A 26,084-nucleotide genomic window follows, 5' to 3' on the forward strand; every position below is an offset into this window, starting at 1 on the left:
CAGCACCCCTTGCTATGGAGATGGCCCTTCTTAAAGGGTTCACCCTGTCAATGAAACAATGTCAAAAGCTAAAGCTGTATTCTCAGATCCAATACTGTTGTGCCTGATTCACACAATATAGCGCCAAACTGAGCTGTATTAGACTGGCCTGGTTCTGCATCCACCATTGAAGGACATCATAATCCAAGGTTGGTTATGCGTTTACCACCTAATCATTGAGGGTTTGGGAGGGATAGTTAATCCTAGATCTATGGTTATGGGAAATGTTTATTTAAAGTGTAATTAGCCAAAACTCATTCAGGAAATTGATTTAGATAGTTTCCTGAATAAGTTGTCTGAGTAGAGATACAGTGGCTGGGAAACAGATTTCTGCACTCAGATTCTCTCATGACAGGGTCTAGATCTTATCTGCGGATATAAAAACTCTGTTATACACTATTGACCTCACCAACTTGTCATAGCAGTGTGTGTGGCTGAGAAATATAATCAAGCCGGTCTTAGGCAAGGGAAAAGGAAAGGATCCGTTAACCACTCACATCTTAAAACGTGCTATCGTTACAAAATCCGTATTCCATTACCATGGAAAAGGTAGAACACTGCTCCAAATCTCACTCGTAGGAAAATTAGGAAACGATCTGATGTCTCCATAAATGGATTCACATGGTTTATCCAACCACACATACACACACTCCCCAGATGTAGACCATGGCCAGGCAGTCTGTTTCTAATAGTGCCAGAACAGCCCAGATGGTTGGACGGTATTGCTCAGGGCTGATCCTCCCAGTCTGGACTAAAGGCTTGGCTCTTGGGTTGCGTCTCAAATGAAAGCCTATTACCTACTTAGAGCATTACTTTTGACCAGAGCCTATAGGCCCCAGTAAAAAAAGTAGTGCACCATAAAGGGAATACAGTGCCATTTGGGAGGCATCCTTGGTCTCTGGTTGATACTCCTCTAAAATATGTCCAACCTCCAGCGCAATGGTTTGTGACCGAAATGTGATATTCGGGATAACGATAGGTTAGATCGATAGGAAGACAATAGATAGGTTACCAAAGTAAATTATGTAATTGAAGTGAGATTTGTTTTGAATATTTTCATATTGATTATTATCATGAGTTTATATGCTGTATTGTGTACGTGTGCTGCAGGGTTCATTTGCAAAGACAATTCCTATCAGTAAGCCAGGAGAGTTGCTGTGAAACGGGCTCACGAGGCTGCTATTCCAACCAATCAGATAAAGGAGGAAACATTCTCCATCGATTGAAATCCAGTTGAAGTTGAGTTATCTGTTGAGGATGTACCATGGTATACAGCAAAACATTTGTTATGTGAGTGTGTACTCTACTTCATTTTATGTTCATTTTGAAAAGTAGGGCACTGTCTCTCATATTTGTTACATTCTAACAGACAGTTAGCTACACTTAAGAAAAAAAAGTCCTGTAATGTTCACAGTATATTACTGTATAATCAACAGTAACATACTGTATAAACTGAATACAGTCAATTACCGTAAATTACATTGCATTGTGGTTAAAAAATACTACATAAAACACTAGTAGTTCACTTACTGTATTTGTGAATATTCAAACTAGAATGCCATACAAAAAGCACATGGGCAACAAAATCAAAGCATATCCTCTGAAGCAATAGAAAACATATTATAAATGTAATATTTTATTACAATAGATTACAGTACCTGTAATGGTACCATCACTGGATTACAGTAACAGCAAACACCATAAGCATATTTTTCCCCATAACTTACTGGCAGCCAAGTTACTGTAAAACAACAATAGATTTTTTGGGAATTGTTTTTAATATCTGTGTTTTTGATTTATTGTATGCTACCCAAAGATAAATAACATGCCTGTTTCTAAACTAATCCAGTTAGATTTTTTTGCACCTGTTACTGAAAGGGTTGTTTCAGTGACTTGATGTGTAACCTCACATTGTTCCTAACTCTAACAGTCATTCTAAATGCAGGTTGCGGGTGAATAAATTCCAACTGTTGGATATCCTAACTCTGGTTGGATTTCAATAGGAATTACAGTGCCTTGCGAAAGTATTCGGCCCCCTTGAACTTTGCGACCTTTTGCCACATTTCAGGCTTCAAACATAAAGATATAAAACTGTATTTTTTTGTGAAGAATCAACAACAAGTGGGACACAATCATGAAGTGGAACGACATTTATTGGATATTTCAAACTTTTTTAACAAATCAAAAACTGAAAAATTGGACGTGCAAAATTATTCAGCCCCCTTAAGTTAATACTTTGTAGCGCCACCTTTTGCTGCGATTACAGCTGTAAGTCGCTTGGGGTATGTCTCTATCAGTTTTGCACATCGAGAGACTGACATTTTTTCCCATTCCTCCTTGCAAAACAGCTCGAGCTCAGTGAGGTTGGATGGAGAGCATTTGTGAACAGCAGTTTTCAGTTCTTTCCGCAGATTCTCGATTGGATTCAAGTCTGGACTTTGACTTGGCCATTCTAACACCTGGATATGTTTATTTTTGAACCATTCCATTGTAGATTTTGCTTTATGTTTTGGATGATTGTCTTGTTGGAAGACAAATCTCCGTCCCAGTCTCAGGTCTTTTGCAGACTCCATCAGGTTTTCTTCCAGAATGGTCCTGTATTTGGCTCCATCCATCTTCCCATCAATTTTAACCATCTTCCCTGTCCCTGCTGAAGAAAAGCAGGCCCAAACCATGATGCTGCCACCACCATGTTTGACAGTGGGTATGGTGTGTTCAGCTGTGTTGCTTTTACACCAAACATAACGTTTTGCATTGTTGCCAAAAAGTTCAATTTTGGTTTCATCTGACCAGAGCACCTTCTTCCACATGTTTGGTGTGTCTCCCAGGTGGCTTGTGGCAAACTTTAAACGACACTTTTTATGGATATCTTTAAGAAATGGCTTTCTTCTTGCCACTCTTCCATAAAGGCCAGATTTGTGCAATATACGACTGATTGTTGTCCTATGGACAGAGTCTCCCACCTCAGCTGTAGATCTCTGCAGTTCATCCAGAGGGATCATGGGCCTCTTGGCTGCATCTCTGATCAGTCTTCTCCTTGTATGAGCTGAAAGTTTAGAGGGACGGCCAGGTCTTGGTAGATTTGCAGTGGTCTGATACTCCTTCCATTTCAATATTATCGCTTGCACAGTGCTCCTTTGGATGTTTAAAGCTTGGGAAATCTTTTTGTATCCAAATCCGGCTTTAAACTTCTTCACAACAGTATCTCGGACCTGCCTGGTGTGTTCCTTGTTCTTCATGATGCTCTCTGCGCTTTTAACCGACCTCTGAGACTATCACAGTGCAGGTGCATTTATACGGAGACTTGATTACACACAGGTGGATTGTATTTATCCTCATTAGTCATTTAGGTCAACATTGGATCATTCAGAGATCCTCACTGAACTTCTGGAGAGAGTTTGCTGCACTGAAAGTAAAGGGGCTGAATAATTTTGCACGCCCAATTTTTCAGTTTTTGTCCAGCTTTTGGCCTCAACAATATATTTGTTCTTGCTTTCACACTGGGTGAATATTTTATTTTTTTAGCCTTTCTGTCGGGATTTGCCGTCATTGTCGTCATGCAGTCAGTATGGATGAATATTAATTAGGGCCGTTTTTAGGGTCGTTACTTTTACTGTAAAGCATTTAGCATATTTCCCCAGAGTGCCTTGCCTTTCTAATGAATTGTAGAGTTACCACCCATGTTAGTGACTGAGACATGGTTCACCAACTACTTCTCAGATAGAGTTCAGTGTGTCAAATCGGAGGGCCTGGGCAGTCTCTATGGGGGTGCCACAGGGTTAAATTCTCGAGCCGAGTCTTTTCTCTGTATACATCAATGATGTCGCTCTTGCTGCTGGTGATTCCCTGATCCACCTCTACGCAGACGACACCATTCTGTATACTTCTGGCCCTTCTTTGGACACTGTGTTAACTAACCTCCAGACGAGCTTCAATGCCATACAGCTCTCCTTCCGTGGCCTCCAACTGCTCTTAAATGCAAGTAAAACTAAATGCATGCTCTTCAACCGATCGCTGCCCGCACTTGCCCGCCCGTCCAGCATCACTACTCTGGATGGTTCTGACTTAGAATATGTGGACAACTACAAATACCTAGGTGTCTGTTTAGATTGTAAACTCTCCTTCCAGACTCATATTAAGCATCTCCAATCCAAAATTCCTATTTCGCAACAAAGCATCCTTCACTCATGCTGCCAAACATACCCTCGTAGAACTGACTATCCTACCGATCCTTGACTTCGGCGATGTGATTTACAAAATAGCCTCCAACACTCTACTCAGCAAATTGGATGCAGTCTATCACAGTGCCATCTGTTTTGTCATATACTAGCCACCGCTGTGACCTGTTTGCTCTCGTTGGCTGGCCCACGCTTCATATTCATCGCCAAACCCTCTGGCGCCAGGTCATCTATAAGTCTTTGCTAGGTAAAGCCCCGCCTTATCTCAGCTCACTGGTCACCATAGCAAAACCCGCCCATAGCACGCGCTCCAGCAGGTATATTTTATTGGTCACCCCCACAGCCAATTCCTCCTTTGGCTGCCTTTCCTTCCAGTTCTCTGCTGCCAATGACTGGAACGAATTTCAAAAATCACTGAAGCTGGAGACTCAAATCTCCCTCTCTAACTTTAAGCACCAGTTGTCAGAGCAGGTCACAGATCACTGCACCTGTACATAGCCCATCCAACTAACTCATCCCCATGCTGTTATTTTTTTATTTGCTCCATTGCACCCCAGTATCTCTACTTGCACATTCATCTTCTGCACATCTATCACTCCATTGTTGAATTGCTAAATTGTAATTATTTCGCCACTATGGCCTATTTATTGCCTTACCTCCCTTATCTTACCTCATTTGCACACACTGTATGTAGACTTTTCTATTGTGTTATTGACTATATGTTTGTTTATTCCATGTGTAACTCTGTGTTGTTGTTTGTGTCGCACTGCTTTGCTTTATCTTGGCCAGGTCGCAGTTGTAAATGAGAACTTATTCTCAACTAGCTTACCTGGTTAAATGAAGGTGAAATAAAAATATAATATAAAATGATGAAGGGACAGTGCAGTTGTGGGACCTGGGTGTGTTCAGTCTGCAGGACAGTTTGAAGAGGTGCGATCAGACTCACTCAGGATGGGGGAGTCATCACAGAGAGAGAGCGCTATTCCTGCTCTCTCTTTTATCCCGTAAAAAGCCCTGCTGGAACTGCATGAGGATGCCCTGCCCCATTACTGTCCAAGACTTACATGTCGACAGAAGTTGTTTCAATTTCCTCAATGTCTAGTATTCTGTTTAGTCTCCACCCTGGGCCAATACCCTCTCTCTTGACATAGGGTAGTGTGCTCTTATAGCTCTGTGCCATGCCAGGGGATGGTCTGTGTGGGAAATGAAGTTGCTTACGTTCCCCTCCTTGTAGCAGTCAGCAAATAGTGTCTCTGGATTGTCCTTGAGGATCTTTTTTTTTTAAACGTATTGGTAGTAATAGTCCATTCAGGTAATTTTGTCCAAAATCAAGGTTTTAGATATGGACTTTTGATTACGATTGAAGGTTTTATTGTTGAGGTTAGTATCCTGTATAAGGCCTTGCAAAAAAATGTGAGTTTATCTACATTTATCCAACTCTAATTCTATAATTTTTCAGAAGAACTCAGGAGCCCATAATATATCTATCTCTCTCTCTCTATCTCTCTCTCTCTCTCAATAAGTCTATGGATTGAACTGCATTTCTGTCCTTGACAATTAGTGTTTTTTAATCATGCTCTCTCTCTTTTCCCTCTTTTTCCGTCTCTATTCCCCTCTCTCTTTCTCTCGCTCTCTCTCTCTTGAACGTACGCACACACTCCACACACACAAACTCACTCGTGGCCCAGACACACGTGTCCCTTTGGCACCCTCCCATCCCTGTGAGGTGCCCACACACTCCAGATACACACAGAGGCCCTGTTGTCCTGCCCCAGACCCCAGCCGCACAGAGACGGACTGGGAATCATTAATCACACCAAACACATGGACAGGCCTCTCAGAGATGGAGCAGGAGCGCTCTGCCAACAGAGGATAAATCGTTAGATTAGGGTGATTCACTCACCATTCAGTATAAGACTTTAACGTGTAGGCCTATGGGTTTAGAATAAAAGTAAAATTTTCAGGTTAGCCATAGTGTTTATTCAGTATGTACTGTATGTTTTATTATATATCTTAGAAGAGAATACATCATATCTTGCTTAGTCAGAGTATGGCTAGAGGAGACCGGGGCTTTTTACTCTTGTGTATTTCTCAGCACCAGTATATCTTACAAGACTCTTTTCAATATTAGGAGAAAGACCAACGTCTTGGGTTGAAATGGGGACCGTTTTTAACCTCATATTTTACTATTCCAACATGGGGTTATAAGCCATCAAACACACTCTGTCCACTTGTGACTACCAGCCCCATCGCAGGGATGGGAAGTTATACAGTATGCTATTGGTTGTCACAACGTTTGCTAGGAGTTTATTCCTTTTGTAACAGGAAATGAAGCACTATAAGTCTTAGAAATAGCCTTTCTTTGATTGAACGATATTCCTAACACAATTCAGCACTTTATGCTGTGAGATGAACATATTACATTTTCAATACATTTGTGTGTTTGCACATGTGTGTGGCAGGAAAGAATATGTGTGTGAGATAGAGGCAACAAAGGGAGCTTATTGTAGCACAAGCCCAAAAGAGCTTGGGATTTATTATAATGGTGTGGATAGTGACAACTAACCCCACATTTAATGTGACAACCATACTAGGGAAGTAGGGTGCTGCTGAAGAATCTGATTTTTTTATTTGATTAAATAATAAAAATTATAGCTTTTTTAAAAACATATTTCTTCCCAAAAGTAGTGTGTGGGCAAAAATAAATATAATCTCCCAACCACCCCCTGACAAAATATTCTCAGCAATGTGACAACCAACCTGTGAGACAACCAACCTTGGTCTCCAATTGTTAGATGTATGTACATTTTAACAGTCAACTAAAATCCTAAATCATCCTCAACTTCATAATCTCCATCATCATCATCATCATCATCATGTAAATATCTCACCATGAATATGACAAGCCCCTATCAACAGTGGTTTAACGCAGTTTCATGCCACACCCCCTAGCTAATCTTATGTTATTTTAACATTTTTGCCATGAGGCTGAGATTTTTTGTTATTGCTGTTTTAGAGCTTGAGGATTCTTGAAAGACAGGACAATTTAAACTTTTTTTCATCAAATGCAACTAACTGGATATATGTCAATTCGGTCAGACACCATAAAAGGCATTTCATTTTTACAATTATTGTCCAACAAGTGTTTAAAGGCCTCGATTGCTTAATGCTAACATTAGATTATTCAATTATGTCATATAAATCTCCAAACTTATTTTTGTTTTGTTTTATAGGTATATTAAATTCTCAGAGGCTAATTTAGTTCGCATTTTTGCATGTTTTTCTAGATTTAGAACATAAAACAACATTTATAAAGCAAACATTATCCCTTAGGTCTAGCACTGTAAATACTTCAATTGTTTGAACATATGTTGCAGAACAGTGATTACAATATAAACAAAAAATTTATTGTAAGGGTTTAGTCATCAGTGACTGAGTTGACTAAGGGTTTAGTCGCCACTGACAGAGTTGACAACATTTTTTCCTGTAAAAAATAAAAGTTAATTACAAACATATGAAATAGAGGGAAAATTATTCATTTGAAAATCCCCAATAAACACATTCATCTGTCTGATGGAGTTGGCATTGGATAAAAATCTGTCGGAGTTGATGTCATAATGAGTTGACAAAAAAATATTTGTCTTATTCAATCAAGTGGAAAACACAGTAGCAGTTTAGTATTTTCTCAGATGCTTTATGACTTTAAACCCGAATTAAATTAATATTGTATTTTAATCTATCAGGCAGATGGAGTTGACAGTTTATGGTTGTGGCCATGGTGATTCAAATTGTGTTTAAATCTATCAAAAGCAGAGAAAAGTAAGCCCCCCCTTCTCTGACGTGCCTGCCTTAAAGCCGTTTTTCTACACGTCCTATTTTTTTTCACTCAATTGTAAGGCGGAAGTCAGTGAAGCATACTTATGCGGATGGGCGCTATGAAATATACAAAACATCATCACCAGTGAGCCTGGGAGAAAGCGCCGGTGGGTGATCTTTTTTTGCTCTGCACGGTGTGTGCATTTTGAACGGGGGAAGTGAGCGTTTCATCGCCACGGAGAACTTCGGAAAATGTAAATGTTTGGCTACATTGTAACTGCTGCGCCTTATATAAAAAAATATCACAGAGACGACGCATGTCTTGATGGAATAGCTGAGACTATACGGATTGTGTGAATATCTGCACTCCACGATCACTGTAGCCTACATAAATACATAACTGACAGTATTTCTACAGCACAAAAATAAGGTGGGTGTGACATTAGCCTACTTCAAAAATAGTATGTGCGATATGGACCCATAGCGAATCAGCTGCTTTATTCTGAATATATTTAATGTCAGCTAAGGCTAAATAGCCTAGGTATTCATACAGTTTTGTCCGGTTGGCGAGTAGGTTTGCTGTTACTGATTTTTATTTTGTTTGCACAATAATTCTGTCACATTCCTCTGCTCTTTGAGAATGCCACCACTAGGCTATTCTTCTTCCAGTGTTGGCATTAATGGTCCTTTATTTGTGATTATGTGAGATAATCAGATGGAATATCCTCGGATTGGCTACCCTAAATAATATTGCGCTGTTCTTCAATGTACAATCACATATTTACTGTATGGAAGCCCATTCCTGCCACCAAAACAAACAATAAGAAAATGTCTATGTAAGTAAATATTTTGAGATACAGTACACATAGGATATGTGGTGGGGTACAAATTGTTTTCCTGGGGCCCAGAGTTTGTCCTGATCTAGTAGGCTAACCAGGTAAAACTCTGGATGCTAGTTGTATGGTATGACAATAATGAATCAGATGTAAAACAAACCACTTTTATATGGGCTATGATGGGACCAGATTTTTTTTCTAAGCAGGTAAAATGTTGTTTTTTTTAACTGGAAAAGCTCCTGGCCCAGGGATGATGAAACTCTTAAAACCTGTTTTACGTGCCCCCAAACAGTTGGGTTTTTTGCATTGTTTGTAACCTATTTTTGTACTTATTTTTTACATAATGTTGCTGATTCCATCTCTTATGATTGAAAATAACTTCTGGGCATCAGGACTGCGATTACTCACCACAGACTGGCAGAATCCTTTTATTCCTTTATTGAGGCTGACGTGAACAATATACTGCTTTCTCGGGAACAGGCCCAGATCCCCGTGATTTGCGTGAAGAGGAGGCGGAGAAAAAGGGTACGGAAGGGCGGGCTGCCTTCTGAGAATTCATAGGCGATTGAATAAGCCCCACTTCCTTCCATTCTGCTAGCAAACGTGCAATCTTTGGACAATAAAATAGATGACTTACGTGGAAGATTAAACTACCAACGGGACATTCAAAACTGTAATATCTTATGCTTCACGGAGACATGGCTGAACGACGACACTATCAACATACAGATGGCTGGTTATATGCTGCACCGGCAGGATAGAACAGCGGCGTCTGGTAAGACAAGGGGCGGCGGACTATGTATTTTTGTAAATAACTGCTGGTGCACGATATCTAAGGAAGTCTCAAGCTATTGCTCGCCTGAGGTAGAGAATCTTATGATAAACTGTAGACCACACTACCTACCTAGAGTTTTCATCTGTATTTTTCGTAGCTGTTTACATACCACCACAGTCAGAGGCTGGCACTAAGACAGCATTGAATGAGCTGTATTCCGCCATAAGCAAACAAGAAAATGCTCACCCAGAGGCGGCGCTCCTAGTAGCCGGGACTTTAATGTAGGGAAACTTAAATCTGTTTTTACCAAATTTCTATCAGCATGTTAAATGTGCAACCAGAGGAATAAAAACTCTTGACCACCTTTACTCCACACACCGAAACACATACAACATTCTCCCTCGCCCTCCATTTGGCAAATCTGACCATTCCTGCTTACAAGCAAAAATGAAAGCAGGAAGCCCCAGTGACTAGATCAATAAAACAAGTGGTCAGATGAAGCAGATGCTAAGCTACAAGAAGCATGAAGCAGATGCTAAGCTGTTTTACTAGCACAGACTGGAATAGGTTCCGGGATTCCTCTGAGAAGTAGACCACATCAGTCATTGGCTTCATCAATAAGTGCATCGATCACATTGTCCCCACAGTGACTGTACGTACATACCCCAACCAGAAGCCATAGATTACAGGCAACATCTGCACTGAGCTAAAGGCTAGAGCTGCCGCTTTCAAGGAGCGGGACTCTAACCCGGAAGCTTATAAGAAATCTCGCTATGCCCTCCGACGAACCATCAAACAGACAAAGCGTCAATACAGGACTAAGATCGTACTACACTGACTCTGGTGCTCGACGGATGTGGCAGGGCTTACAAACCATTACAGACTACAAAGGGAAGCACAGCCACAGCCAGTGACACTAGCCTACTAAACTACGTATATGCTTGCTTTGAGGCAAGCAACACTGAAACACCAGCTCTCCGCAGCCGATATGAGTAAGACCTTTAAACAGGTCAACGCTCACAAGGCCGCAGGGCCAGACGGATTACCAGGACGTGTACTGCGAGCATGCGCTTACCAACTGGCAAGTGTCTTCACTGACATTTTCAACCTCTCCCTGTCCGAGTCTGTAATACCAGCATGTTTCAAGCAGACCACCATAGTGTCTGTGCCCAAGAACACCAAGGTAACCAGCCTAAACGAATACCGACCCATAGCACTCACGTCTGTAGCCATGAAGTGCTTCGAAAGGCTGGTCATGGCTCACAACACCATTGTCCCAGAAACCCTAGACCCACTCCAATTTGCATACCGCCCCAACAGATCCACAGATGATGCAATCTCTATTGCACTCCACATTGCCCTTTCCCACCTGGACAAAAGGAACACATATGTGAGAATGCTATTCATTGACTACAGCTCAGCGTTCAACACCATAGTGCCCTCAAAGCTCATCAATAAGCTAAGGATCCTGGGACTGAACACCTCCCTCTGCAACTGGATCCTGAACTTCCTGACGGGCCGCCCCCATGTGATAAGGATCGGTAACAACACATCTGCCATGCTGATCCTCAACACAGGTGTCCCTCAAGGGTGCATGCTCAGTCCCCTCTTGAACTCCTTGTTCACTCATGACTGCATGGCCAGGCACAACTCCAACACCATCATTAAGTTTGCCGATGACACAACAGTGGTAGGCCTGATCACGACAACGACGAGACAGCCTTTAGGGAGAAGGTCTGGGACCTGGCCGTGTGGTGCCAGGACAACATCCTCTCCCTCAGCGTGCTCAAGATAGAGGAGATTATTGTAGACTCCAGGAAAAAGAGGACCGTGCACTCCCCCATTTTCATCGACGGGGCTGCAGTGGAGCAGGTTGAGAGCTTCAAGTTCCTTGGTGTCCACTTCACCAACAAACTAACATGGTCCAAGCACACCAAGACAGTTGTGAAGAGGCACGACAAAACCTATTCCCCCTCAGGAGACTGAAAATGGGTCCTCAGATCCTCAAAAGGTTCTATAGGTGCACCATCACTGCCTGGTATGGCAACCGCTCGGCCTCCGACCGCAAGGCACTACAGAGGGTAGTGCGAACGGCCCAGTACATCACTGGAGCCAAGCTTCCTGCCATCCAGGACCTCTATATCAGGCGGTGTCAGAGGAAAATAAAATAAAAAAATAAAAATGGTGAACTACTCCAGCTACCCTGGTCAAATACTGTTTTCTTTGCTACCGCACGAAAGGGGTACCGGAGCGGCAAGTCTCGGTCCAAGAGGCTTCTAAACAGCTTCTACCCCCAAGCCATAAGACTCCTGAACACCTAATTAAATGGCTACCCAGACTATTTGCATTGCCCCCCCCCCCCCTTTTACACTGCTGCTACTCTCTGTTGTTATCATCTATGCATATTCATTTTAATAACTCTACGAACATATACATATTACCTCAAATAACCGGTGCCCCCGGACATTGACTCTGTACCGGTACCCCCCTGTATATATTCTCGCCATTGTTATTTTACTGCTGCTCTTTAATTACTTGTTAATTTTACTCCTTATTCTTATATATTTTTTTAACTGCATTGTTGGTTAGAGGCTCGTAAGTAAGCATTTCACTGTTGTATCCGGCGCATGTGACTACTAAAATTTGATTTGATAATTATATTTTAAAACTTAACTAACAGGGCGATGGGGGGTCCTTTACACAGATAAAGAGACAACAACTGTGATTGGACCATAGAACTAACAGGGCTGAGCTTGCTTTATTTGCAGAGTTGTATCCTGTAGGCCTTTGCATCTGTAATTAAAATGGAACTGGCACAGTATGTCATCACTATTGTGTTGATTGATTATTTCCAGTCAATCATTTTGGATTAAAAAGGCCTAGGGTCATTTCCATGTAAAAGGACCCATGAGCACCAAAATGTGAAGTTAATTGGAGCATATCAAATTGGGTGTCAAATGAAAGCTGAGTCTCGATTTTTTTGTTGCAATACATGTTTTAAAAATGTTCCAACTGAAAAATTGGGAATAAGCAAAGTCTTTGATTTCTGGTCTAACAGATGGAAAGGGGGATTTAGATACATTCTTCTAAGGTATTAGAAATACAACATAACACAATAATGTTAAACTAAAGACCCGTGCCAACTAATATCAACACTTATATTTAGTTTTGGAGACATTTATCTGCCTTCTGTATTTAAGAAACATTTACTTGTGACTTGAAATTCCGTTACCAAAACCCCATATATCTTTAAGATATTCATGAGGGAGGGAGGATAATGAAAGTTCACAGAAGTAACAAGGTAGTCCTATCAATTAGGTAGTGCTTTGATATCAATTTTGTTTTTGAATTATTAAGTGATTAAAACTGGAAATTCCGTTATCAAAACGGTATTTTCAGAGGAAGAAAAAATCAGTAACTGCAATAGAAATGGGATCAAAGAGAAATCATATTAGTCATACACCACAGTTGGGTTCACAAGTTTGAACAGCACAGTACAGTAAAGAACAGTGTATAGTACAGTAAAGAACAGTGTATAGTACAGTAAATAAGTGTATAGTACAGTAGAGTACAGTGTATAGTACAGTAAATAAGTGTATAGTACAGTAAATAACAGTGTATAGTACAGTAAAGAACAGTGTAGAGTACAGTAGAGTACAGTGTAGAGTACAGTGAATAAGTGTATAGTACAGTAGAGTACAGTAAAGAAGTGTATAGTACAGTAAAGAACAGTGTATCGTACAGTAGAGTACAGTGTATCGTACAGTAGAGTACAGTAAAGAACAGTGTATAGTACAGTAAAGAACAGTGTAGAGTACAGTAGAGTACAGTGTAGAGTACAGTGAATAAGTGTATAGTACAGTAAAGAACAGTATAGTACAGTAAATAACAGTGTATAGTACAGTAAAGAACAGTATAGTACAGTAAAGAACAGTGTATAGTACAGTAAAGAACAGTATAGTACAGTAAAGAACAGTATAGTACAGTAAAGAACAGTGTATAGTACAGTAAAGAACAGTGTATAGTACAGTAAAGAACAGTGTATAGTACAGTAAATAAGTGTATAGTACAGTAAATAACAGTGTATAGTACAGTAGAGTACAGTGTATAGTACAGTAAATAACAGTGTATAGTACAGTAAAGAACAGTGTAGAGTACAGTGAATAAGTGTATAGTACAGTAGAGTACAGTTTATAGTACAGTAAAGAAGTGTATAGTACAGTAGAGTACAGTGTATCATACAGTAGAGTACAGTAAAGAACAGTGTAGAGTACAGTAGAGTACAGTGTAGAGTACAGTGAATAAGTGTATAGTACAGTAAAGAACAGTATAGTACAGTAAATAACAGTGTATAGTACAGTAAAGAACAGTGTATAGTACAGTAAAGAACAGTGTAGAGTACAGTAGAGTACAGTGTAGAGTACAGTAAAGAACAGTTTATAGTACAGTAAAGAACAGTGTATCGTACAGTAGAGTACAGTAAAGAACAGTGTATAGTACAGTGAAGAACAGTGTATCATACAGTAGAGTACAGTGTATAGTACAGTAGTGTATAGTACAGTAAAAAACAGTATATAGTAGAGTACAGTGTATAGTAGAGTACAGTAGAGAACAATGTATAGTACAGTAAAGAACAGTGTATAGTAGAGTACAGTGTATAGTAGAGAACAGTGTATAGTACAGTAAAGAACAGTGTATAGTACAGTAGAGTACAGTGTAGAGTACAGTGAATACGTGTATAGTACAGTAAATAACAGTTTATAGTACAGTAAAGAACAGTGTACAGTAGAGTACAGTGTAGAGTACAGTAAAGAACAGTATAGTACAGTAGAGTACAGTGTATAGTACAGTAGTGTATAGTACAGTAAAGAACAGTATATAGTAGAGTACAGTGTATCGTAGAGTACAGTAGAGAACAATGTATAGTACAGTAAAGAACAGTGTATAGTAGAGTACAGTGTATAGTAGAGTACTGTAGAGAACAGTGTATAGTAGAGTACAGTAGAGAACAGTGTATAGTACAGTAAAGAACAGTGTACAGTACAGTAAAGAACAGTGTATAGTACAGTAAAGAACAGTGTATAGTAGAGTACAGTGTATAGTAGAGTACAGTAGAGAACAGTGTATAGTAGAGAACAGTGTATAGTACAGTAAATAACAGTGTATAGTACAGTACAGCGTATAATAGAGTACAGTGTATAGTAGAGTACAGTGTATAGTAGAGTAGAGTAATGTAGAGTACAGTAGAGAACAGTGTATAGTAGAGTACAGTAGAGTACAGTGTATAGTAGAGTTCAGTGTATAGTAGAGTACAGTAGAGAACATTGTATAGTAGAGAACAGTGTATAGTACTGTAAAGAACAGTGTATAGTAGAGTATAGTAGAGTAGAGAGTACAGTGTATAGTAGAGTACAGTGTAGAGTAGAGTACAGTGTATAGTAGAGCACAGTGTGTAGTTGAGTATAGTGTATAGTAGAGTTGAGTATAGTGTATAGTAGAATACTGTAGAGAACAGTGTATAGTACAGTAAAGAACAGTGTATAGTAGAGTACAGTGTATAATTGAGTAGAGTAGAGTACAGTGTATAGTAGAGTACAGTGTATAGTAGAGTAGAGTACCGTGTATAGTACAGTAGAGAACAGTGTATAGCACAGTAGTGTATAATTGAGTAGAGAACAGTGTATAGCACAGTAGAGTGTATAGTACAGTAAAGAACAGTAGAGTACAGTACACAGTAGAGCACAGTAGAGTTGAGTACACTATATAATATTGTATTCTACTGTACTATACTCTACTGTTCGGTGCTCTATGGTACTCTACTATGCTCTACACTACTTCGATGTCCAAACTTGTGAAACATAGACGTCTATGATTGGTTTGGACTTATTTAATGGCAGAGCTATTAAAATAATAGCCAGTGTGTAGAATAATACTCAAATATGCAAAGGAGGATATTGCATATTTATACCTTTGTGTATTCAGGATACATCATCATGAAGAGAATTGCATTCATATCCATAATTATGCATTTCTGGGGTGGGTATAATTTGTGGAACATTCCAACAGGAATCTGTTCCAAAAACGTTGTGAAGTACAAGGTTGCCAACAAACAACTCATGCAAAGTAGCATGATCAATTCAACAATTTGACGAATAGGCATCAACTCACCACGTAGGTTATTCTTAATGTTTGTTCATAGGCTGCCACTGGCATTTTCCGGAATAAATGTGGTGAGTGAAAAACTTTAATTAAATAGTCCACTCCCAACCTGGTATCTTATTCTACCGCTATACAACTTTGTATGTGTTGTTTGTTGATAACCTTGTTATTTACAAAGTTTTTGGAACATATTCCCGTTGGAACATTCCACAAATTATACCCACCCCATTTCTGTGTAGTACAGATCAGGGACCTATGATGAAATTATGTTACTGCAATTCCGGAGAAAGGTGTAAATCCACTTCACTTACTGTAGTTCAATCACCCAAAAAATATATTTTTTAAAGTCAGTGTGTCAAGTCATAGATAACACAAAATTATTTCTGCAGACATCGTTGAATCTTAATTCGGAGCAGATAGTTAAGAGTTTTTTGAAAACGTGGACACAACTGTTAAGCGTGGTCCTTGTGCATAGAGTTGTTTGGTTTTTTAAACTTGGAAATCAATGGTTTTTGTTTCCATACATTTTAAATCATGAGGCAAATCAGTCTGAACAACTGTACTTTGTCCCTCTTTTCCAATATTTTTTATTAAACCAAATCAAAAGTGCTGGGGGCAATGCCAGCTCGCCACACATTTGCTGGCAGCTCTGTTGTGCTAGTCTCTTCAACGTGGATTGATGGGTATTGATGCAACAAATGAGGAAACATAATCTATATGTATGATATACTATCTCAAACATACAGTGGGGCAAAAAAGTATTTAGTCAGCCACCAATTGTGCAAGTTCTCCCACTTAAAAAGATGAGAGAGGCCTGTAATTTTCATCATAGGTACACTTCAACTATGACAGAAAATGAAAAAAAAAATCCAGAAAATCACATTGTAGGATTTTTAATTAATTTATTTGCAATTATGGTGGAAAATAAGTATTTGGTCGCCTACAAACAAGCAAGATTTCTGGCTCTCACAGACCTGTAACTTCTTCTTTAAGAGGCTCCTCTGTCCTCCACTCGTTACCTGTATTACTGGCACCTGTTTGAACTTGTTATCAGTATAAAAGACACCTGTCCACAACCTCAAACAGTCACACTCCAAACTCCGCTATGGCCAAGACCAAAGAGCTGTCAAAGGACACCAGAAACAAAATTGTAGACCTGCACCAGGCTGGGAAGACTGAATCTGCAATAGGTAAGCAGCTTGGTTTGAAGAAATCAACTGTGGGAGCAATTATTAGGAAATGGAAGACATACAAGACCACTGATAATCTCCCTCGATCTGGGGCTCCACGCAAGATCTCACCCCGTGGGGTCAAAATGATCACAAGAACGGTGAGCAAAAATCCCAGAACCACGTGGGGGGACCTAGTGAATGACCTGCAGAGAGCTGGGACCAAAGTAACAAAGCCTATCATCAGAAACACACTACGCCGCCAGGGACTCAAATCCTGCAGTGCCAGACAGGTCCCCCTGCTTAAGCCAGTACATGTCAAGGCCCGTCTGAAGTTTGCTAGAGAGCATTTGGATGATCCAGAAGAAGATTGGGAGAATGTCATATGGTCAGATGAAATCAAAATATAACTTTTTGGTAAAAACTCAACTCGTCGTGTTTGGAGGACAAAGAATGCTGAGTTGCATCCAAAGAACACCATACCAACTGTGAAGCATGGGGGTGGAAACATCATGCTTTGGGGCTGTTTTTCTGCAAAGGGACCAGAACGACTGATCCGTGTAAAGGAAAGAATGAATGGGGCTATGTATCGTGAGATTTTGAGTGAAAACCTCCTTCCATCAGCAAGGGCATTGAAGATGAAACGTGGCTGGGTCTTTCAGCATGACAATGATCCCAAACACACCGCCCGGGCAATGAAGGAGTGGCTTCGTAAGAAGCATTTCAAGGTCCTGGAGTGGCCTAGCCAGTCTCCAGATCTCAACCCCATAGAAAATCTTTGGAGGGAGTTGAAAGTCCGTGTTGCCCAGCAACAGCCCCAAAACATCACTGCTCTAGAGGAGATCTGCATGGAGGAATTGGCCAAAATACCAGCAACAGTGTGTGAAAACCTTGTGAAGACTTACAGAAAACGTTTGACCTCTGTCATTGCCAACAAAGGGTACAGTGCCTTGCGAAAGTATTCGGCCCCCTTGAACTTTGCGACCTTTTGCCACAGTTCAGGCTTCAAACATATAGATATAAAACTGTATTTTTTTGTGAAGAATCAACAACAAGTGGGACACAATCATGAAGTAGAACGACATTTATTGGATATTTCAAACTTTTTTAACAAATCAAAAACTGAAAAATTGGGCGTGCAAAATTATTCAGCCCCCTTAAGTTAATACTTTGTAGCGCCACCTTTTGCTGCGATTACAGCTGTAAGTCGCTTGGGGTATGTCTCTATCAGTTTTGCACATCGAGAGACTGACATTTTTTCCCATTCCTCCTTGCAAAACAGCTCGAGCTCAGTGAGGTTGGATGGAGAGCATTTGTGAACAGCAGTTTTCAGTTCTTTCCACAGATTCTCGATTGGATTCAGGTCTGGACTTTGACTTGGCCATTCTAACACCTGGATATGTTTATTTTTGAACCATTCCATTGTAGATTTTGCTTTATGTTTTGGATCATTGTCTTGTTGGAAGACAAATCTCCGTCCCAGTCTCAGGTCTTTTGCAGACTCCATCAGGTTTTCTTCCAGAATGGTCCTGTATTTGGCTCCATCCATCTTCCCATCAATTTTAACCATCTTCCCTGTCCCTGCTGAAGAAAAGCAGGCCCAAACCATGATGCTGCCACCACCATGTTTGACAGTGGGGATGGTGTGTTCAGTGTGATGAGCTGTGTTGCTTTTACGCCAAACATAACGTTTGGCATTGTTGCCAAAAAGTTACATTTTGGTTTCATCTGACCAGAGCTCCTTCTTCCACATGTTTGGTGTGTCTCCCAGGTGGCTTGTGGCAAACTTTAAACAACACTTTTTATGGATATCTTTAAGAAATGGCTTTCTTCTTGCCACTCTTCCATAAAGGCCAGATTTGTGCAATATACGACTGATTGTTGTCCTATGGACAGAGTCTCCCACCTCAGCTGTAGATCTCTGCAGTTCATCCAGAGTGATCATGGGCCTCTTGGCTGCATCTCTGATCAGTCTTCTCCTTGTATAAGCTGAAAGTTTAGAGGGACGGCCAGGTCTTGGTAGATTTGCAGTGGTCTGATACTCCTTCCATTTCAATATTATCGCTTGCACAGTGCTCATTGGGATGTTTAAAGCTTGGGAAATCTTTTTGTATCCAAATCCGGCTTTAAACTTCTTCACAACAGTATCTCGGACCTGCCTGGTGTGTTCCTTGTTCTTCATGATGCTTTTGACGGAACTCTGAGACTATCACAGTGCAGGTGCATTTATACGGAGACTTGATTACACACAGGTGGATTGTATTTATCATCATTAGTCATTTAGGTCAACATTGGATCATTCAGAGATCCTCACTGAACTTCTGGAGAGAGTTTGCTGCACTGAAAGTAAAGGAGCTGAATAATTTTGCACGCCCAATTTTTCAGTTTTTGATTTGTTAAAAAAGTTTGAAATATCCAATAAATGTCGTTCCACTTCATGATTGTGTCCCACTTGTTGTTGATTCTTCACAAAAAAATACAGTTTTATATCTTTATGTTTGAAGCCTGAAATGTGGCAAAAGGTCGCAAAGTTCAAGGGGGCCGAATACTTTCGCAAGGCACTGTATATAACAAAGTATTGAGATAAACTTTTGTTATTGACCAAATACTCATTTTCCACCATAATTTGCAAATAAATTCATAAAAAATCCTACAATGTGATTTTCTGGATTTTTTTTCTAATTTTGTCTGTCATAGTTGAAGTGTACCTATGATGAAAATTACAGGCCTTGTCTTTTTAAGTGGGAGAACTTGCACAATTGGTGGCTGACTAAATACTTTTTTGCCCCACTGTATCACTTACGTATACATGTTTTGTTATTGATATTATTTAAGTTGTTACTTACACATCTCAACCGTTTTAAATAGTATCGTCCAAAAATAAATTATTGGTGGCGTGATTGTGATTCCATACATATTGTGAATTGTATCCTTACCTAGGTTTGTGCATAGTCTGTTATCATTATGCTGTGCATCTCTCTCTCTCTCTCTCTCTCTCTCTCTCTCTCTCTCTCTCTCTCTCTCTCTCTCTCTCTCTCTCTCTCTCTCTCTCTCTCTCTCTCTCTCTCTCTCTCTCTCTCTCTCTCTCTCTCTCTCTCTCTCTCTCTCTCTCTCTCTCTCTCTCTTCTCTCTCTCTCTCTCTCTTCTCTCTCTCTTTTCTCTCTTTTCTCTCTCTCTCTTTTCTCTCTCTCTCTTTTCTCTCTTTTCTCTCTCTCTCTCTCTCTCTCTCTCTCTCTCTCTCTCTCTCTCTTTTCTCTCTCTCTCTCTCTCTCTCTTTTCTCTCTCTCTCTCTTTTCTCTCTCTCTCTTTTCTCTCTCTCTCTCTTTTCTCTCTCTCTCTCTCTCTCTCTCTCTCTCTCTCTCTCTCTCTCTCTCTCTCCTTAAATCACCACAGCAGCTGTGGACTCATGTTTTTCTTTCCTCTTTATTTCATCATGATGGACGGTTGGATCCGGTTTTACTTCATTTGGTGCCATTTCCCTGTCACCAATTAATTTACTGCTGTGCTTTGGACTTCATCAACCTCAATTGGAACCTTATTCTTATACCATTTTCCTCTGACTCCTCCTATTTTAGATGGGTGTGTTTGCATGCTTGTGTTTGAAGGCTATGCAGGGCCGGCCCTAGACTTTTGGGGGCCCTCAGCGAGATTTGGTTGGGGGACCCCCACACCTCACGAGCATGACATTTTAGTGGCCCCCTTCTTGATGGCGGAGAGAAACATTTGAATTTATTTTGTTTATTTCTGGCAATTCTACGTGTTTTGCCATGTGGAGTAGAGAACATGTTGCAGTTCTAAAACAATATTTCTGCAATTATACCCATTTTGCAACGGGGTGGAGAGAAGTTTAGCAATTTATAATGTATTTCAGTCCATTCTTCTCCTTTTGCCATCGGGTGGAGATTTTTTTCTTTCTTTTAAACTAATTTCCTGCAAATCTACACATTTTGACTAGACTTATGCCATGTTAATGATATCTGAGTGAGATTGACTAACAAAATAAATGTTGGCCCCCTAGAGGTCAGGGCCCCTTTGCACATGCCCTGTGTGCCTGGTTGGTATTCAGCCATAATAGCTGGCTAGACTAACTTACAGTGCCTTGCGAAAGTATTCGGCCCCCTTGAACTTTGCGACCTTTTGCCACATTTCAGGCTTCAAACATAAAGATATAAAACTGTATTTTTTTGTGAAGAATCAACAACAAGTGGGACACAATCATGAAGTGGAACGACATTTATTGGATATTTCAAACTTTTTTAACAAATCAAAAACTGAAAAATTGGGCGTGCAAAATTATTCAGCCCCTTTACTTTCAGTGCAGCAAACTCTCTCCAGAAGTTCAGTGAGGATCTCTGAATGATCCAATGTTGACCTAAATGACTAATGATGATAAATACAATCCACCTGTGTGTAATCAAGTCTCCGTATAAATGCACCTGCACTGTGATAGTCTCAGAGGTCTGTTAAAAGCGCAGAGAGCATCATGAAGAACAAGGAACACACCAGGCAGGTCCGAGATACTGTTGTGAAGAAGTTTAAAGCCGGATTTGGATACAAAAAGATTTCCCAAGCTTTAAACATCCCAAGGAGCACTGTGCAAGTGATAATATTGAAATGGAAGGAGTATCAGACCACTGCAAATCTACCAAGACCTGGCCGTCCCTCTAAACTTTCAGCTGATACAAGGAGAAGACTGATCAGAGATGCAGCCAAGAGGCCCATGATCACTCTGGATGAACTGCAGAGATCTACAGCTGAGGTGGGAGACTCTGTCCATAGGACAACAATCAGTCGTATATTGCACAAATCTGGCCTTTATGGAAGAGTGGCAAGAAAGCCATTTCTTAAAGATATCCATAAAAAGTGTCGTTTAAAGTTTGCCACAAGCCACCTGGGAGACACACCAAACATGTGGAAGAAGGTGCTCTGGTCAGATGAAACCAAAACGGAACTTTTTGGCAACAATGCAAAACGTTATGTTTGGCGTAAAAGCAACACAGCTGAACACACCATCCCCACTGTCAAACATGGTGGTGGCAGCATCATGGTTTGGGCCTGCTTTTCTTCAGCAGGGACAGGGAAGATGGTTCAAATTGATGGGAAGATGGATGGAGCCAAATACAGGACCATTCTGGAAGAAAACCTGATGGAGTCTGCAAAAGACCTGAGACTGGGACGGAGATTTGTCTTCCAACAAGACAATGATCCAAAACATAAAGCAAAATATACAATGGAATGGTTCAAAAATAAACATATCCAGGTGTTAGAATGGCCAAGTCAAAGTCCAGACCTGAACCCAATCGACAATCTGTGGAAAGAACTGAAAACTGCTGTTCACAAATGCTCTCCATCCAACCTCACTGAGCTCGAGCTGTTTTGCAAGGAGAAATGGGAAAAAATGTCAGTCTCTCGATGTGCAAAACTGATAGAGACATACCCCAAGCGACTTACAGCTGTAATCGCAGCAAAAGGTGGCGCTACAAAGTATTAACTTAAGGGGGCTGAATAATTTTGCACGCCCAATTTTTCAGTTTTTGATTTGTTAAAAAAGTTTGAAATATCCAATAAATGTCGTTCCACTTCATGATTGTGTCCCACTTGTTGTTGATTCTTCACAAAAAAATACAGTTTTATATCTTTATGTTTGAAGCCTGAAATGTGGCAAAAGGTCGCAAAGTTCAAGGGGGCCGAATACTTTCGCAAGGCACTGTACCAATCTAAAATTGTTATCTGACATGGCCAACTGAGGGACTGTCAGTGACTGACATAAAAAGTGGAAAAACTGCTGATGCACAACCAAATTTCAAAATGGCACTTTGTGTATCTTTTTAAATAATTTTTTAAAATAGGATGGTTCTGATGAAGTCATTCATTCTTTATAACTGAGGTAATAAGGTGGTTTATGTGTGGACATGCGTGCTTCATTTTGAGCTTTGGGAGTCTCTTTCTCCCTGCCCTATCCCCATTCTAAAGAAGCTTGTCTTATTTCATAGGAACCCTTCAAATGCCAGCAGACACAAAGGTGTGTACTCATGGGCAAATTCCTACTATGTTAGTCATTGTACCAAGTCCTTTTTGATTGTTCAAGAACATGATGTAGATTGAAATGAGGAAATAGATTTTGAAACACACACATGCACCAAAACACACCAGATGATTTCTTGGGTAGCAATAAAAAAGCTGGTCCTAAATATTTCAAAAACTAAAAGCATTGTATTTGGGACAAATCATTCACTAAACCCTAAACCTCAACTAAATCTTCTAATGAATAATGTGGAAAATGAGCAAATTGAGTAGACTAAACTGCTTGGTGTAACCCTGGATTGTAAACTGTCATGGTCAAAACATATTTATACAACAAACGTTAGCTAAGATGGGGAGTGGTCTGTCTGTAATAAAGCACTGCTCTGCTTTCTTGACATCGCTATCAACAAAACAAGTCCTACAGGCCCTAGGTTTGTCACACCTGGGCTATTGTCCAGTCATATGATCAAGTGCCACAAAGAGGGACATAGGCAAATTACAATTGGCCCAGAACAGAGCAGAATGTCTAGCCCTTACATACAGTTGAAGTTGGAAGTTTACATACACCTTAGCCAAATACATTTCAACTCAGTTTTCACAATTCCTGACATTTAATCCTAGTAAAAATTAGGATCACCTATTTATTTTAATAATGTGAAATGTCAGAATAATAGTAGAGAGTGATTTTATTTCAGCTTTTATTTATTTCATCACATTACTAGTGGGTCAGAAGTTTACATACACTCAATTAGAATTTGGTAGCATTGCCTTTAAGTGGTTTAACATGGGTCAAACGTTTCGGGTAGCCTTCCACAAACTTCCCACAATAAGTTGGGTGAATTTTGGCACATTCCTCCTGACAGAGCTGGTGTAACTGAGTCAGGTTTGTAGGCCTCCTTGCTCGCACACGCTTTTTCAGTTCTGCCCACAGATTTTCTATAGGATTGAGGTCAGGGCTTTGTGATGGCCACTCCAATACCTTGACTTTGTTGTCCTAAGCCATTTTGCCACAACTTTGGAAGTATGCTTGGGGTCATTATCCATTTGGAAGACCCATTTGCGACCAAGCTTTAACTTCCTGACTGATGTCTTGAGATGTTGCTTCAATATATCCACATAATTTTCCTCCTCATGATGTCATCTATTTTGTGAAGTGCAACAGTCCCTCCTGCAGCAAAGCACCCCCACAACATGATGCTGCCACCCCCGTGCTTCACGGTTGGGATGGTGTTCTTCGACTTGCAAGCCTCTCACTTTTTCCTCCAAACATAACCATGGTCATTATGGCCAAACAGTTCTGTTTTTGTTTCATCAGCCCAGAGGACATTGCTCCAAAAAGTACGATCTTTGTCCCCATGTGCAGTTGCAAACCGTAGTCTGGCTTTTTTATGGCGGTTTTGGAGCAGTGGCTTCTTCCTTGATAACCAGAAAGGCCGCTTATGTCGATATTGGACTTGCTTTACTGTGGATATAGACACTTTTGTACCTGTTTCCTCCAGCATCTTCACAAAGTCCTGTGCTGTTGTTGTGGGATTGACTTGCACTTTTCGCACCAAAGTACGTTCATCTCTAGGAGACAGAACTCGTCTCCTTCCTGAGCAGTATGACGGCTGCGTGGTCCCATGGTGTTTACACTTGCATACTATTGTTTGTACAGATGAACGTGGTACCTTCAGGCATTTGGAAATTGCTCCCAAGGATGAACCAGACTTGTGGAGGTCTACAAATGTTTTTCTGAGATCTTGGCTGATTTCTTTTGATTTCCCCATGATGTCAAGTAAAGAGGCACTGAGTGCACACTTCAGGATGAAGGAGAGAATATTGGGATGAACCTGTGTCTTCACTGTGATGCTAATCATGATGTCACTGCACTATGATCAGACTGAGGTGGCAGCATTTACTATGAGTATTTATCTCCTCTAAAACAGCATCCATCTCATACACTAGAAACTTTTGAACGGTAGTGTACATTCAAACAAAGAACAATTGTGTTGTTGGACAAACAGAGCGATATATATATATATATATATATATATATATATATATATATAAACAAAGCCTTCGGTAGATGAAACAACGATGAGTCATAATCACATATGGTCATTCTCGCTCATGCTCTTTCTCGCTCTTACTCTCTCTCTCTCTCTCTTTTTCTAGCCCAGCAAATGAAGTATTCTCTTTGTAACATTGAAGTATTCTCTTTTAAACATATCTGCTCTTTCCAAGTAGTGTTACATTGTTACAACAATTTTGTAAATGTGAAAAGAATGTGTTAGTATTTCATCAGATGAGTCAAAACTCATGTAGCTTTCAGTATGCAGTATGACGGTGAGGAAGGAAAGCAACAGAAATACACGCACACACAAATACTCTCGCTCTCTCTGCTTTGTTTGTGATAGGCGTGAATGTCATTTCATCAAGTCACCCACCATCTCAGATTGTTCTGAAATCGTTTCTGTAGTTATAAACCAACAAAATTAGCATTCCTGAAACATTATTTTGTTTCAGGAATGGGTGGCTACTTTTGAAGAATCTAAAATCTAAAATGTATGTTGATTTGTTTAACACTTTTTTTGGTTAATACATGATTCCATATGTGCTATTTCATAGTTTTGATGTCTTCACTATTATTCTACAATGTAGAAAATAGTAAAAATAAAGAAAAACTTTGAATGAGTAGGTGTTCTAAAACTTTGGACCGGTAGTGTATATGATCAGGACTATTTTCTAAGAGAACATTAAACCTTTTTAAAAATATTTGTTTAACCTGTTTTTAAAGTATTTTACTACAAGATATTAATTTCCACAATTGTTTGTTCTTCAAATTATGTATTTTATTAAAACAGAAAAAAATAAGTAAATAGCACAAATTATCTTGAAAAAATAAATAAAAAATTACATTTAAAATCAAACAAATTGTGTGATGGCACTTTTTCAAATGGAAAAATGGGTCTCTAAAGTAAACAGAACACATGGTCAATTAAGTTCTGGGTCCATTCATGTTAAGAGAAGAGATAGAATGACATCAGTTTAATTAGTGAAAGAATTTCAACAAGCGTTTGCAACTCTCTTAGTGAATTTCACTATG

General features: G+C 39.9%; 1 protein-coding gene across 4 annotated transcripts in view; it reads left to right on the top strand.

Moving 5' to 3' along the window:
* The first annotated feature begins 8,091 nt into the window (after positions 1–8,091).
* Positions 8,092–26,084, top strand: part of LOC110502638 (E3 ubiquitin-protein ligase MARCHF8) — a 133,423-nt gene continuing 115,430 nt past the window's right edge. For 2 of the 4 annotated variants that reach the window (XM_021580841.2, XM_021580843.2), the window contains exon 1: positions 8,114–8,463. The gene's annotated coding sequence lies outside the window, so the exon portion shown is untranslated. Of the gene's footprint in view, positions 8,464–26,084 lie in introns of all 4 variants that reach the window. The other 2 variants (XM_036960313.1, XM_036960312.1) reach the window with 2 other exon arrangements.

Source organism: Oncorhynchus mykiss, chromosome 23 (genome assembly GCF_013265735.2).
Source record: "Oncorhynchus mykiss isolate Arlee chromosome 23, USDA_OmykA_1.1, whole genome shotgun sequence".
NCBI lineage: Eukaryota > Metazoa > Chordata > Actinopteri > Salmoniformes > Salmonidae > Oncorhynchus > Oncorhynchus mykiss.